Source organism: Chiloscyllium plagiosum, chromosome 27 (assembly GCF_004010195.1).
Source record: "Chiloscyllium plagiosum isolate BGI_BamShark_2017 chromosome 27, ASM401019v2, whole genome shotgun sequence".
Lineage (NCBI taxonomy): Eukaryota > Metazoa > Chordata > Chondrichthyes > Orectolobiformes > Hemiscylliidae > Chiloscyllium > Chiloscyllium plagiosum.
Window position 1 is genome coordinate 14,221,082 of NC_057736.1, and position 12,799 is coordinate 14,233,880.

Genomic DNA, 12,799 nt, shown 5'->3' on the forward strand with positions numbered 1-12,799 from the left:
TTCTCCCTCCAACTCTATTTTGATTTAGTTCCTACCCTCCCCTTCACTGTTTTGATCACACAGCACTGCCCTTTGATGTGAAGGGCAGTGTTTGTCACTGGCCACCCGGGTGTTTTCCTATCTTCCTGGTGGTGGAATTTGAATAAAGATTCGTGCACTTTGTGTCTTTCACTGTGTCTCACACCTGCACACACACACACCCTGGGTGCTGGGGAAAAATTAAGCACTACCGCACTTAGGTGGTAGTGTGGGGATTAAATTTAAAAAAACCAGAAATGTTAGCGCAGTTAGGCGGTAGTGTGGAAAAAAAGCACCTCTACATTTGTATGGCGCCTTTTACCATCGCAAAATGTGCACCTTGCAGTGTAATCACTGCTGCAAATTCGGGAAACGCGCCAGCCAACTTCCATATCGCAAGGTCCCAAAGCAGCAATAAGGGATCACGAACTGTTTGGTTTGCGAGATCCATTGGCCTTTGCACAGTGCATTCCCCTCCCCTCGGGGGGGGGGGTACAAACCCCACGTGATCATTGTGACCAATGGAGGCCGAGGACGGGCAGCTGGTTAGAACCGGTTCCCAGGCCGCGGGCAGTCGGAGCGAGAAGCAGAGCTGAGCGTATCTGTCGGTTCTGATCCCGGTCTGAGAATCCGCGCCTTCAGCTCACTCCCGCCCGTCCAACATGCCTCGCAGAGCGGTGAGTTCGTTAATCATTGTCCCATGAACATCGGGCAGGCCCCGACGCAGAAAATATACGCTTTAACCTCATTTCGAGATTTAAATTCAGCCGCTAGGCCGGAGTTCAGGCCCGATCGCGGGAGATGGATAATGTGGGAGGCGACTAATTTTTAGCCGTTTATTTCTATCGTCCATCAGGTCGAAGCGAAATGGCGGGAGAGCGGGAGCGCGCTTGGCGTCGGTTCAGTTGGAATCGCGTGCGCAGGCCCCGCCCCCCCCCGGTTGCTGGCCTTTGACGGCCGCGCCCCGCGCGACCCCGATGGTCCTCCCTCTCCTCTTCCCGCGCGACCCCTGTTGGCCCTGCCCCCTCCCCTGCGCATACATTCCTCTTCAGCCCCCTTCATACCGAACCTCGCCCCTCCCACTCCGTTTTCGCGGGCTTCAATGTTGCCCTATCAGCCCGCGGAGCCACGCCTCCCTCGGGTCCGATTCTGCTCGCTAGCCGTACAGATATATTTTCGTGGTATGGTACCCATTCGTGTCACAGTAAATTAAGGTCAATTGTACAGCATGGAAATAGACCTTTCGGTTCAATTCGTCCATGCCGATCAGATATCCCTCAGTTTAGTCAAGTCCCATTTGGCTCATATGACTCTCAACCCTTCTTATTCATATACTCATCCGCACGTCTTTGAAATCTTGTTGTACTAGCCTCTTCCATCTCGTTCCATATATTCGCCACTCTGTGGAAAGCTTGTGCCTTAGGTTCCCCCTAGTCTTGGACTCTCCCAACAGCACAAACCCTCCAACCCTGGCGACATCTTTGTTAATATTTTCTGAGCATTTTCAAGTTTCGCAACATCCTTCCTATAACAGAGACAAGACTTGCATGCAGTATTTCAAAATTGGCCTTATGTATAGTTTGTTTAGAACATGATTGCTGGTAACTTTGATCCTTGTCTCCTAAGGGCGTCTGACCATTTAAGCTTGTTTGTGCTAATAACGCTCATCTGGTGAATTGGCAAGGAAGGGGTTAAAAATGCTGTTGAATTTTAAAATTTGCATAAGTAATATAATAGGATTGAGGAAACTGTTCTGTCTATGCCTATCGAGTTCTTCACTTTTGGGAGCAGTCTTCTGTCACAGAGATTGGCAGTGGTTGTGAACAGGTGTTTCAAAAAAAGTCAAACAAGATCTCTTATTTAGAAGAGTTACTTTCCAAATGTTGGTTTACATTTGCTTAAATGCATTCCAGTCCCAGAAGATCTGCCACTGTTCTGGTTTTTGATTTAAACTATCTTGATGCTTCTAATCTTGAAGAGTAGAGAGATTAGCTCCTGTCTCCCTTGGTACGTGAGGGAAAATGAGTATAAGAGGAGTGCACCAGTGCTTATAACTTGCCAGAAGCTCACCACCTGTTTCCATAGAAAAACAAGTACAGCCACTTGACATTTGAACTTAATATGATTTTGTAATGAGATCATAAATTCTGGGAGTGGATGTTGTTTGCAGTTTGACTTGCATTGAATGCAGACACCACTTGTTGCAAATGCATCACTAACTGCTTTCAGAAAGTGAAACTCCTTTTTAGGTTGTAAGATATAACAGGAAATAAGTAACTAGTTTGAACCAGCTTTTTGTATTAAATCTCCGTCCCTCCTTGAACAAGAATATTTTCAGGTGGAAGTGGGTTCATCTGGCTGATTTGTTTAATTTGGATACTTCTCCCTATTACTGTGGATAATATTCAGAAATAACTTGTGTCCATCACTGCTTGACCATTGTTTCTGGTTACCATAGGGAACGCTGGAATGGGAAAAGGCAATTCAGCCCATTAACCCTGCTGTACCACTAAATTACATCATGGCTGATGATCTACCTCAACATCAATTTCCTGCACTGCCTCCCCCTTGATGTCATTAGTCTCCCAAAGTTTGTTGATTTCTTTCTTGAACATGCTCAATGATTTCAATTCCCTAGCCCTCTGTGGTAGAGAATTCCCAAGATTTACTATCTTCTGAGTGAAATATTCCTCTTCATTTCAGTCTTAAATGGGCAACCCTTATTCTGAGACATCTCATTGGTTATAGAACCACTAACTTTGAGAAATTGCTGTCTGTCTACTGTCACACTCTGTAAAAAATGTTATAAATTTCAATGGGCACCGATTTAATTTTTTAAACTCTAGAAAGTACAGATCCAGTTTCCTTAATCGCTGCGCATGAGACAATCCTGCCATCCAGGGATTAGCCTGATGAAACTATATTGCATTCTGTAAAGCAAGTATATCCTTCCTTGGATAAGGAGACTAGATTGTACACACTACTCCAGGTGCAGTCTCACATTGGGTTTATACGGTTGCAGAAAGCCTTGTACTTCTGTGCTCAAATCCCCTTGTGATGGAGGCTGATGTAAATTTATTGATTGTTGCCCTGCAATCTTGTCATTTAGTGACTCATGAACAATGACACCCAGGCCCCCGAGGACATTAAAACTTCACAACCTCTCGCCATTTCCAAAATATTTTTCCCCCCTTTTTTATTAAAGCATATAATTTCACACTTCCCTTTTTATTCCATCTGCCATGTTCTTGCCCAAACATTTAATCCCTCAAAGTCTTTGAAACCTCCTTGCTACTTTCTCATCTTGCATACCCATCTAGTTTTGTCATCAGCAAATTTGAAAATATTACAGTTGGTCCCCACATCTAACTCATTTATTGTGAACAGCTGTGGCTCTCACTGAATCTTGTGGCACCCCACTAGTAACAGCCTGCAATCCTAAGAATGACCCATTTATTCCTACTCTCCCTTTCCTGTTTGTTAGTTAATTATCAGTCAAGTCTAATCACTTGTTCTCTTGTCTTGTTCACAAACTTTGAGTGGAATTGTGACATTATTATAAGCCTTCTGAAATTCCAAATACACTGCATCGACTGATTCTATTCTATCTATGCTACAAGTGAAATTTTTTTTAAAAACTCCCAACAGTTGTCAAACATTATTTTCCTTCCATAATCCGTGATGGCTGCCCAATTTCACCCTTATTTCATATGTATCCGGATATCAGATCCTTTAAAGTAGATTCTAACAATTTCTCTACTGAATTCTGTTTTCACAATCTGACGTGGTGCAATTTGAACCCATGTTCCCAGAACATCAGCTTAGGTTTTGGATTACTATCTAGTGACATTACCACTACACTGCTCCACATCAACATAGGAGTTGATGTTGAAACCAAAGCTAATGCTACACACACTCCGAAAGTTTCCATTCATATTTTTAATGAGAATGCTATATTTCAATAAGTCAGATTTATAAACCATTAAAATCAAGTGATTCTCCCATCTGTTCATCTCAAACTCTTGTCAAATAACTTACAATTTTGTCTGTTCTATACAATCTTGCATAAATCATCTACCAAGGACCTAACCCATCACTTCCTTGTTTAAATGCCTTGTTTATGGTGTTATTATCAAGAGACCTTTAGATCTGCAAGAATATCTACAACGCCCAGCACCCCTTCCATCTTCTCTCCTAACTGTTCTGCAGTCCGATTTGCTTGACTGACACCAAGTTTTGTCTTGGTCTCCGTGTTTCCTTGATTGAGGTGTAATTGAGCTACAACTCACCATGACTCTCCATTGACTGCAGTATTTTGTCCTCTGGAAATAACTAGTAATTTTGAATCATCTTTGATATAATGAATATTAGTGAGCTACAGCAAAATCCTCCATTGATAATGGGAACATGACGATCAGTAAAAATACAATGAGATGTCAGCTGGATGCAATTGGTAGTGCATTTGCCTTAAACCAATGATGTACATTCAAATCCCTCTCTGGGGTTGGCCACAAGGTTGCTCCTGACATACTCAGTCAGTATGGATGAAATACTTCACTGTCAGAGCTGCTGTTTTTATTTGAAGGGGTGAGATCTTAAATGTTTCATGTGGATGGAAAAAAATCCCATGCAATGATCCAAGAAAAACAGTACTCCCAGTGGCCTGATCAGTATTTAGAAATCAACAACTGAAAAACTAGTTATCTGATCATTCTTGCATTGCTATTTACATCGTATTGTGTTAGGCTTCTGTAATACACCTACAATAGTGTCTCTACCTAGATATTTTTTAAAAAGTACTTCATTGAGTTTGAACCTCCTGAGGGTGAAACATGCTATATGGCTTAGGTTTGGGTGTAAAAGAAATTTTGGTAATACGTCACCTATTCAGAGTAGCAGCTTCTAATTCTGAAATCTGATATTTTCAATATTTTGTCTCTGGTTAATAATTTGAATAAATCTTTGTTTTTATAAAGGACAATTTGAATCTGTATGCCTAGATATTCAGTGAAATAAATTGGCTTTTTTTTGTTGTCATCCAGTTAAAATTAAGGAAAATATTTGACTTGAGCTCTTCATCATACACAAGATTTTTTTTCATTTAAAATAATCAGGAGTCCCAGCCTGTTGCAAGTAGTGTACCACTAACAATCTAGTTAATGGTGGTGAGAAGAGATTAATATAGTGGACCTACCACCTAAAAAGTGTAGTGCTAATTTAACTCTGAAACTGTCTGAATTTTGGCAGTTCAAGATACTTGAATTTAACACTGTCTCTACATGGAATTCTTTCTATTTACCATTTTTATTCATAGTTTGTACGTCAATTCTTTACTGCACTTTAAAAGCAGATGGCATGCTGCATTAGCAGTTGGAGATAAATGCTGTGATTGTGTGATCTAGTTAGTAATTGTCACAATAGTGATCTGTTTAAAATAATTTTACATGCTTACTGCAGAGAGGCTCTTTAAAGACAAATTCTTCATTTAAATGTAACCATTGATCCAAATGGGTATACAGTATTAGATATTGCATTTTGTAGTAGGTATGAAGGATATAATGTGGGTGGGAAAAAGTAAACTCCACTTCTATTTTGTTACCACTCTGATATGTAGTCAAATGCTCTGAAGCACATTTCTGTTCTTTTTGGTGCAGTCCTGAGATATGTAATGGCTCTCTGCAGATTAGTTCTTGAAATCTGATAAATTATTGTTACAAGCTGAGGAAGCATGGGGCAAAACTGGGTCCATCCGACCTAAATAGTTGAGGGTTTCTGTGTGACATGATGTTCAAGTTTGTTAAAACTACATCACTGTAAGAGTGGTCCATGGATCAAAAAGGTGTTAATGCCTGTGTCCATTGTCAAATTTCTTGGTCCCAACAGAGTATTATTTAAATATTATTTTAAAAGCCTTTGTATATTCTTGGTGTTCAAACTTGATTACTTAAAGTTAGTTTTACAATAGAAGGTGAACTTCTTTTTGATGAACTGTTGAAATATTGTGATTTGAAATTTGTCTTCATTTCCTACTTTTTCATGTTCGCTCCTAAAATGAGTCATGGGCAGCAGATGACTCTAATCGTGTGCTCACTGAAACAATATGTGGACCCTCTAGATATTTTCCTAATTAACCTGTTTAGATATGTTATTACACACCCCTAGAGCAAGTGGGACTTGAACCCAAGCTTCCTGGCTTAGAGATGGGGATATTACCAGTGCACCACAAGAGTCCTTACATATGCAGACCTTTAAATTTAGACTGAAACGCACTGATGCATTTTGAGGGGAATTGGATTTTCAGTAGTCAGTTTGCATGATCATTAGGTGTGTGGGTTATCTAGTCTTTTTCAAAGTATTGCTGTAGGAGTGAATGACTCTTAAAATTTGTAGTAAAACACCTGTCTTTATTGTCCTAGGCTACGTCTGTACGACCTGAAGTAAGTACCTTTCTTATATAAATACATTTTATGTTTATTCAATAAAAGTTGATTTGCCTATTTCTGAACTGTCCATTTTTGTTTTGCAGGAACTAAGGAGATCATCTCGAACCAAGGTAGATATTAGAGAACTTGGAAAGTCGAGTTAGCTGAATTTTTGCTTTTTCACATGGACAGTCACAGGCTTGCATAAGTCCCTCCAAAGTATTGGTTGCATGTCTGGTGTGTTTTAAGCTCACTGGCAGGGTTGAGTGAAGTAGGCTATTTTGTCCTCTGCAGGATGGATTTAAGAAAGTCAGTCAATAAAATGAATGACAATAAAAAATAGTCTGGCAGACATTGAATTGTCCAGCATACTAATTAATTTGTAGAAATGATAATTGAAGCAAGTTGGTCTCCAAGTGACATGTACCCTTGTTTTAATCAAGTTTTTATTGAATGTAGTTACTTAGTCTCTTTCTCATTCTGATTCTCAACAGCGTACTATCCAAGCAGCACCTCCAACCAAGAAGCCACCAGCTAAGGTAAACTTTTTGCCACAGCCTGGAAACCTCACAACAAATGCTTAATTTGACTTAAATTTCTGTTGTAGTTAACTTTTTAGCTTGATTACCAGAATTTGATCAGAATGGTCTTCAAATTAATCCTGTATTGCTGTTAGTTGATCTTTGTGGGATTCTGTAATTACCTTCACTCATGGAAGGGAGGGTTTTGTATCCTGATTGATTGATTGATTCGTTGGATTCTACATGAGATTTGGTGAAGACAGTATTCAATTTTTGCTGGCAAAGCTATATTTTTTAATAGCCCCTTCCCTGTTGCTCTGTAGAGTTAGTGCACCCAGGGACAAGATTGCTCTGTTTACAGGAAGGTATACATCAATCATGTGCTTTGTGTATCACTGCAATCTGTGTAGCCTTGAAAGGTGAAGATCTAAGATATTAAGAATTTGGCTCCATTCTTTATCCTCTGGTGGAGAACAGGCCATCTAGTGTAAGGTGTTTCCCTGAGAAATTGCCGAGTAGTTCCAAGAGTGATACTTTGTCCCTGTCAACCAGAACTACTTTGGGTGAGAGAAGTATTAAACGTGTTGTCTGACAGGGTGGTGGAGGTAGGTACTCTTGCAAAATGGAAGAAACATCTGGATGCGCACTTAAAATACCAGCGCATAGTAAGCTATGGGCCAGGTTCAGGTAAATGGGATTATTGTACTTGGTGTTTTTTGATTTGCATAGACATGGTGGGCCAAAGGGTCTGTTCCCATGCTCTTAACTATGATCACTTTCTTTTTTATACCAAATATGATTCCAACAACTTAAGAGCTTATCCTTTATCTTCTCACCTTCTGTTTAATTAGGACCCTATGTTATCCTGTTGCTTTAATGTCAACATCAACCTCTCGTAACATTCAATTTGTGCAGCCATGTCTGAAGCAAGGCTGTCATGAGGTCGAGAGCTAAAATGGTTCAAGTTGAATGTCAGTGAATATGTTCTCAGCAATTATGTGCTTGCACTAATGAAACTTTCCCATATTGGCCTCGATTTGATCTGTTCTGTAAATGAGCTATAGCTGTGCAGTAACCTAGCTGCATGGAATATTCTGACTTGTTTAGTAGATGTTAAGAGTTATTTGATTAAATCTCCCCAATCAATTGAAAGATTGGTGGATTAGTTCATAAACTCTTCATACAAGAAAAGGTTTTTTGAGCATCTTATGGTAGTGTTCTGATCTCTGGGTGGCAAGGTCTAGGTTGAAGTCCCACTTCAAGATGTGATGGCCGTGGCAGAGTGTCAGAAAATGTTCAGCTAAGTATTTTTGCTTTCTGTCTATCCTTATTATTGACATGTATCAGTGTTAGTATTCCCTTAGATAATCTATACCTCTTCATTACTGAAGCCAACGAATGCTAGAATCCAGTCAGCACAGTACAATTTAATGGAGCCTAGGCACAGGTGGAGACTAGGCCCTTTTAAGTCTATTCCGCACCCAAAGATAGGAAAACAAGTAGTGAGGATGGTATAAACAAACAAAATTGTAGATGCTTGGGGATCTGAAACAAAGCAGAAATCGCTGATGAAACTCAGCAGGTCTGGCAAATCATCTGCATCTACATCATCTGAAGAGTCACTGGACCCAAAACATCAACCCTGCATTCTTCCCAAAGGTGTTGCCAGACCTGCTGGGTTTATTTGGTTTTGTTGTAGTCAGGATGAGAGTTTAGAGGGATCTAGATCGGTTATGTGAATGGGCAGAAACTCGGCAGATGGAATATAATGTGGGAAAATATGCACTTTGGCAGGAAGAATCAAGGCACTGAATATTATTTAAATGGGGGGAAATGTGCAGTAAGTTGCACAGTAGGATTTGGATGTCCTCATTCTTGAATCACCTAATGAACTATTGGCCTTTATTTCAAAGGGAATGGAGTACTGAAAACTATATAAAACACTAGTTAGACCACACCTGGAATAGGGAACAGTTTTTAGATGAATGAGATACCTTACTGAAGTAAGGTTATCGGGGGCTTGACAGTGTTAGGTCACACACCCATCAAAACATTTGAAGAAAGTAGTCAAAGTCTAACTTTGCTAGTTGTTTGGAGCAAGTGTAAAAATTGATTTTCCAGGAGTGGTGCAGCTGGCCCATCCATTTAGTTTCAAAACAAAACGTAATTTATTTGCAAGATTACTGAATGAAACACAAACAAAAGAGAACAGAATATAGAATAACTTAATCTATCCGAAAACCTAACTCCCAACTTAATGATGCTATTCCAAATTTCTGCAACAATCCCCAAAAACACCCCTTCACAAGAAAAGTAAAATCAAACACACGGTCTTACAGGAGAGGAGATTCAGCATGGAACTCCTTCCATGTAACTCTGTTTCTTTGATCAGCTTGGTCTGAACAGCCCAACTGCTGAAACCAAAACAAATCAAGCCAGAGCAAAGCTGATCTAGGAGAACTGTGCACACTCCTTCCATTGTGTTTTTTTAATTAAAAGCTTCAAGTATATCAACCCAGTCAGTTTTACCATGACCTCTTGACCTATATGCTCCCTTTTTATCTAAATAAAGCTTAGAATTGCATCATCTTCAGAGGCTTGCGCATAGGCATCCCAGTCCTCTCTCCTTTACAGCCCCTTCAAAATTGGTTTAGTTTACATTATCCCTCCTTCTCAATGTTTCAACATGACAAATGAAATTTAGACTTCCTCGTTAATCGCTAAACTTTCAAATTTTGTTATCTGCAAAATTCTACTCTGAACCTCTGAGTCAGTTCACAAATCCATATCAAGAAGTTGTGGTCCTGGTAGTGGAACCTTTGGAGCACCACTGTATACATCACACTGATTCATAAAGCAGCTGTTTACCACAACTATTTTCTATTCCTTAGCCAATTTGTATTCAAGCTGAGTCTGTGGCTTTCTGGGAGAGTTGGTTCCAGATTTCCACTAACTTGCATGCATTATCTTTTAATGGTCTAACTCCAACTTCGAAGGTTCTCTTTCCCATACCACGACCACCTGTGTTTGGTTTTCTTTTTCTTTTCTCTGTGTCTCTCCCCCTGCCTTTTTTTTAAAATTGTAATCTCCTTAATTAACCTGAACAGCTTCCTATATCTCAAATCCTTCAACCCTGGCAACATCCTGTAAATCTAGTTCAGACTAGTTAAGACAAGTAAGGAAATTTTCTTTACCTGAGGGTTTTTTGAATTCCCATCCTCAAAAGGCACTGAGTGAAGAATCTTGAAGTATTTTTAAGGCAGAGATATAGTCTTGATTAGAGAGGGGATGAAAGATTATAGGATTACAGGAATGTAAAGTTGAGTTTAAATTCAGATCAGTCATGATATTCGTGACTAATACAGCAGGGTTGAAGGACTGAATGGTCCACTGTTGTTCCCTGTTCATGTTAATTGCTTTGAACTTAACCATCTGCCCTGGTCAAATTCTAACCTGTATCCCCAGAGGATCAGCTTGGGTCTCAGGATTTTTAGTGGCTTAACATGGAAAGCATGGCCTGGAGGTAAAATGTTAAATGCCACTTTGGTTCTGAATGTTTTTTTTCTCTCTTCTAGAAAGCTAAGAAACAAAAGGTCACCAAAGGGAAGGCGAGTGATTCGAGCCAGGAGGCTAATGCTGCAGCAGCTCAAAATGGGGAAAATAAAGAGGTAAAAGCTTGCAGTCCCCTGTCATCTATCATTGGAACTGCATACAGGATTCTGAAGCTGAGACCTCCCTTTGATCTAAATTTACAGTTGTTAAAGGGCTACTTTTAGGATCTGTTTAACTTAAGTTGTATTAACTAATTTCCCTTAGGAAGTAGTTATCTGGTGGATATTTGCAAAATGGGCAGTGGTAGCCATCTCTAGTATTTTTAGCAGAAAACTGAGTTTTTTTTAAGTTTACTAAGTAGTGGGGCTGTACAGAGCAGAATGTTTCCTGAAATCTCCTCAGTCCAGATTCTATATTCTACCTCATTCCCTGAACTCTGAAATGCTAATTTTGGTTGGGTGACTCATGCATGGAGTGTCTGAGGATGTCTGATAATGATAGGATTGAACTTTGGTAGTGGTGCCACTCATTGTCTGGACAAATTAGTAGGGTATCCAGCACCCATGCAGTTACAGTTGAGAGAGCTGTGTCCAAAGACTTAGTGTTGATGTCCTGCTGTGTCAGTCGTCACACTACACTGCATTCTCACCAGCTAGATCATCTGGAAGAACTGAATTGTAGTTTAAAATTAATCAAAATGGTTTTCTTTTACTTTTTACAGGCATGAGAATTGAAAACTGCAGATGGGCGAAAGTCTTGTCCAAGTCTGGAGAGTTTGCCAACCTCCTGTCACTTGTACAGTTGAAAGGAATATTTTTATCAATTTTTATAAATGCAACATTTTTGTAGGTTGAGTGGGCAGATGTTGCGGATGCTTGCAGTGTGTTTTTATTTTCTGGAGACTTTGTATACTGACACGATGCACGTTGAAAGTGCTTGAGATTAAACTTTTTTTTTGCTTCCCCCTCTATCCCTAAATGTGACTGTTTCCTACTTGTGCTATCAGTTAAAATTGTATCTGTTAATGTCAGTAGCTTTAGTGGCAACTTTTGCTCTCCATGTGAAATCCGAACTCTTGGCAATTTCACAAATGAAAAATGAAACTTTTTTTTTTAATGCTGTTTTAAGGTGAAATATTCTTTTGGAATATGTTTTGACAGATGTTTCTGACATCGGTCCTATTTTGCTGAGTATCATGGAGTTTTAAATTTGCTACCTAAATAAAGTTGAATACTGTTATGCTTGGGAATGGGGTTGTCTACTTCTCTGTTCACAAGTAAAGCCAATGGCTCTTAGTTCTGCTGACATTAGCTATTCTTGTACTTCTGTTGAGAGTCCCTGGTATGGTCAATGGGAGAGAAACCACAGCTTCATGTGCAAATATCTTTTGATTTTTAATCTTGAGTCACTCTCTCATCCAGAACTAATAAGTGGCCAGAAATTGGATCATTTGGGGGGGTGTGGGTGCTGGTGAGGAATGGACAAACAGTTGGAGTAAAGAAAATGAGTAATTGAGGGAACAAGAAGTAGTCAACAATCCACAGAACAGAATGGAGAACATAGCGCAATTTCCATGTATTTAGACTCCCGGACATGTACAGTACTGAAACACCTTTCAGTCCAATTCCAGTTATCCTAACCTAATCCAGACCTGTTTGCCTGCACTTGGCCCACATCTCTTTAAACACTTCCTATTTACTGTATATATCCATCCAGATGCCTTTTCAATGCTGTAATTGTACCAGTATTCACACATTAGATTAAATTACTTTAATGTGGAAACAGGCCCTTCGGCCCAACAAGAACCAGCTGAAGCGCAACCCACCCAGACCCATTCCCCTACATTTATCCCTTCACCTAACACTACAGGCAATTTAGCATAGCCAATTGACCTAACCTGCACACTTTTGGACTGTGGGAGGAAACTGGAGGAAACCCACGCAGACACTGGGAGAATGTGCAAACTCCACACAGTCGGTCGCCTAAGGCGGGAATTGAACCCGGGTCTCTGGCGCTGTGAGGCAGCAGTGCTAACCACTGTGTTGGAGGGAATCCTAAGAGACAGGACAGACACATATTTGGAAAGGCCAGAACTGATTAGGGATAGTCAGCATGGCTTTGTGTTTGGGAAATCATATCTCAAAAACTTGATTGAGTTTTTATAGACAATAGACAATAGGTGCAGGAGTAGGCCATTCTGCCCTTCAAGCCTGCACCACCATTCATTAATGATCATGGCTGATCATCCTCAATCAGTATCCTGTTCCTGCCTTATCTCCATAGCCC

General features: G+C 40.1%; 1 long non-coding RNA gene across 1 annotated transcript; it reads left to right on the forward strand.

The window, feature by feature from the left end:
- Positions 1-543: 543 nt before the first annotated feature.
- LOC122563575 lies at positions 544-11,762 on the forward strand. Its single transcript, XR_006315653.1, has 6 exons — positions 544-695; positions 6,435-6,455; positions 6,545-6,571; positions 6,935-6,979; positions 10,537-10,629; positions 11,235-11,762. It is a non-coding gene; the product is annotated as an uncharacterized LOC122563575 (long non-coding RNA).
- The last annotated feature ends 1,037 nt before the right edge of the window (positions 11,763-12,799 follow it).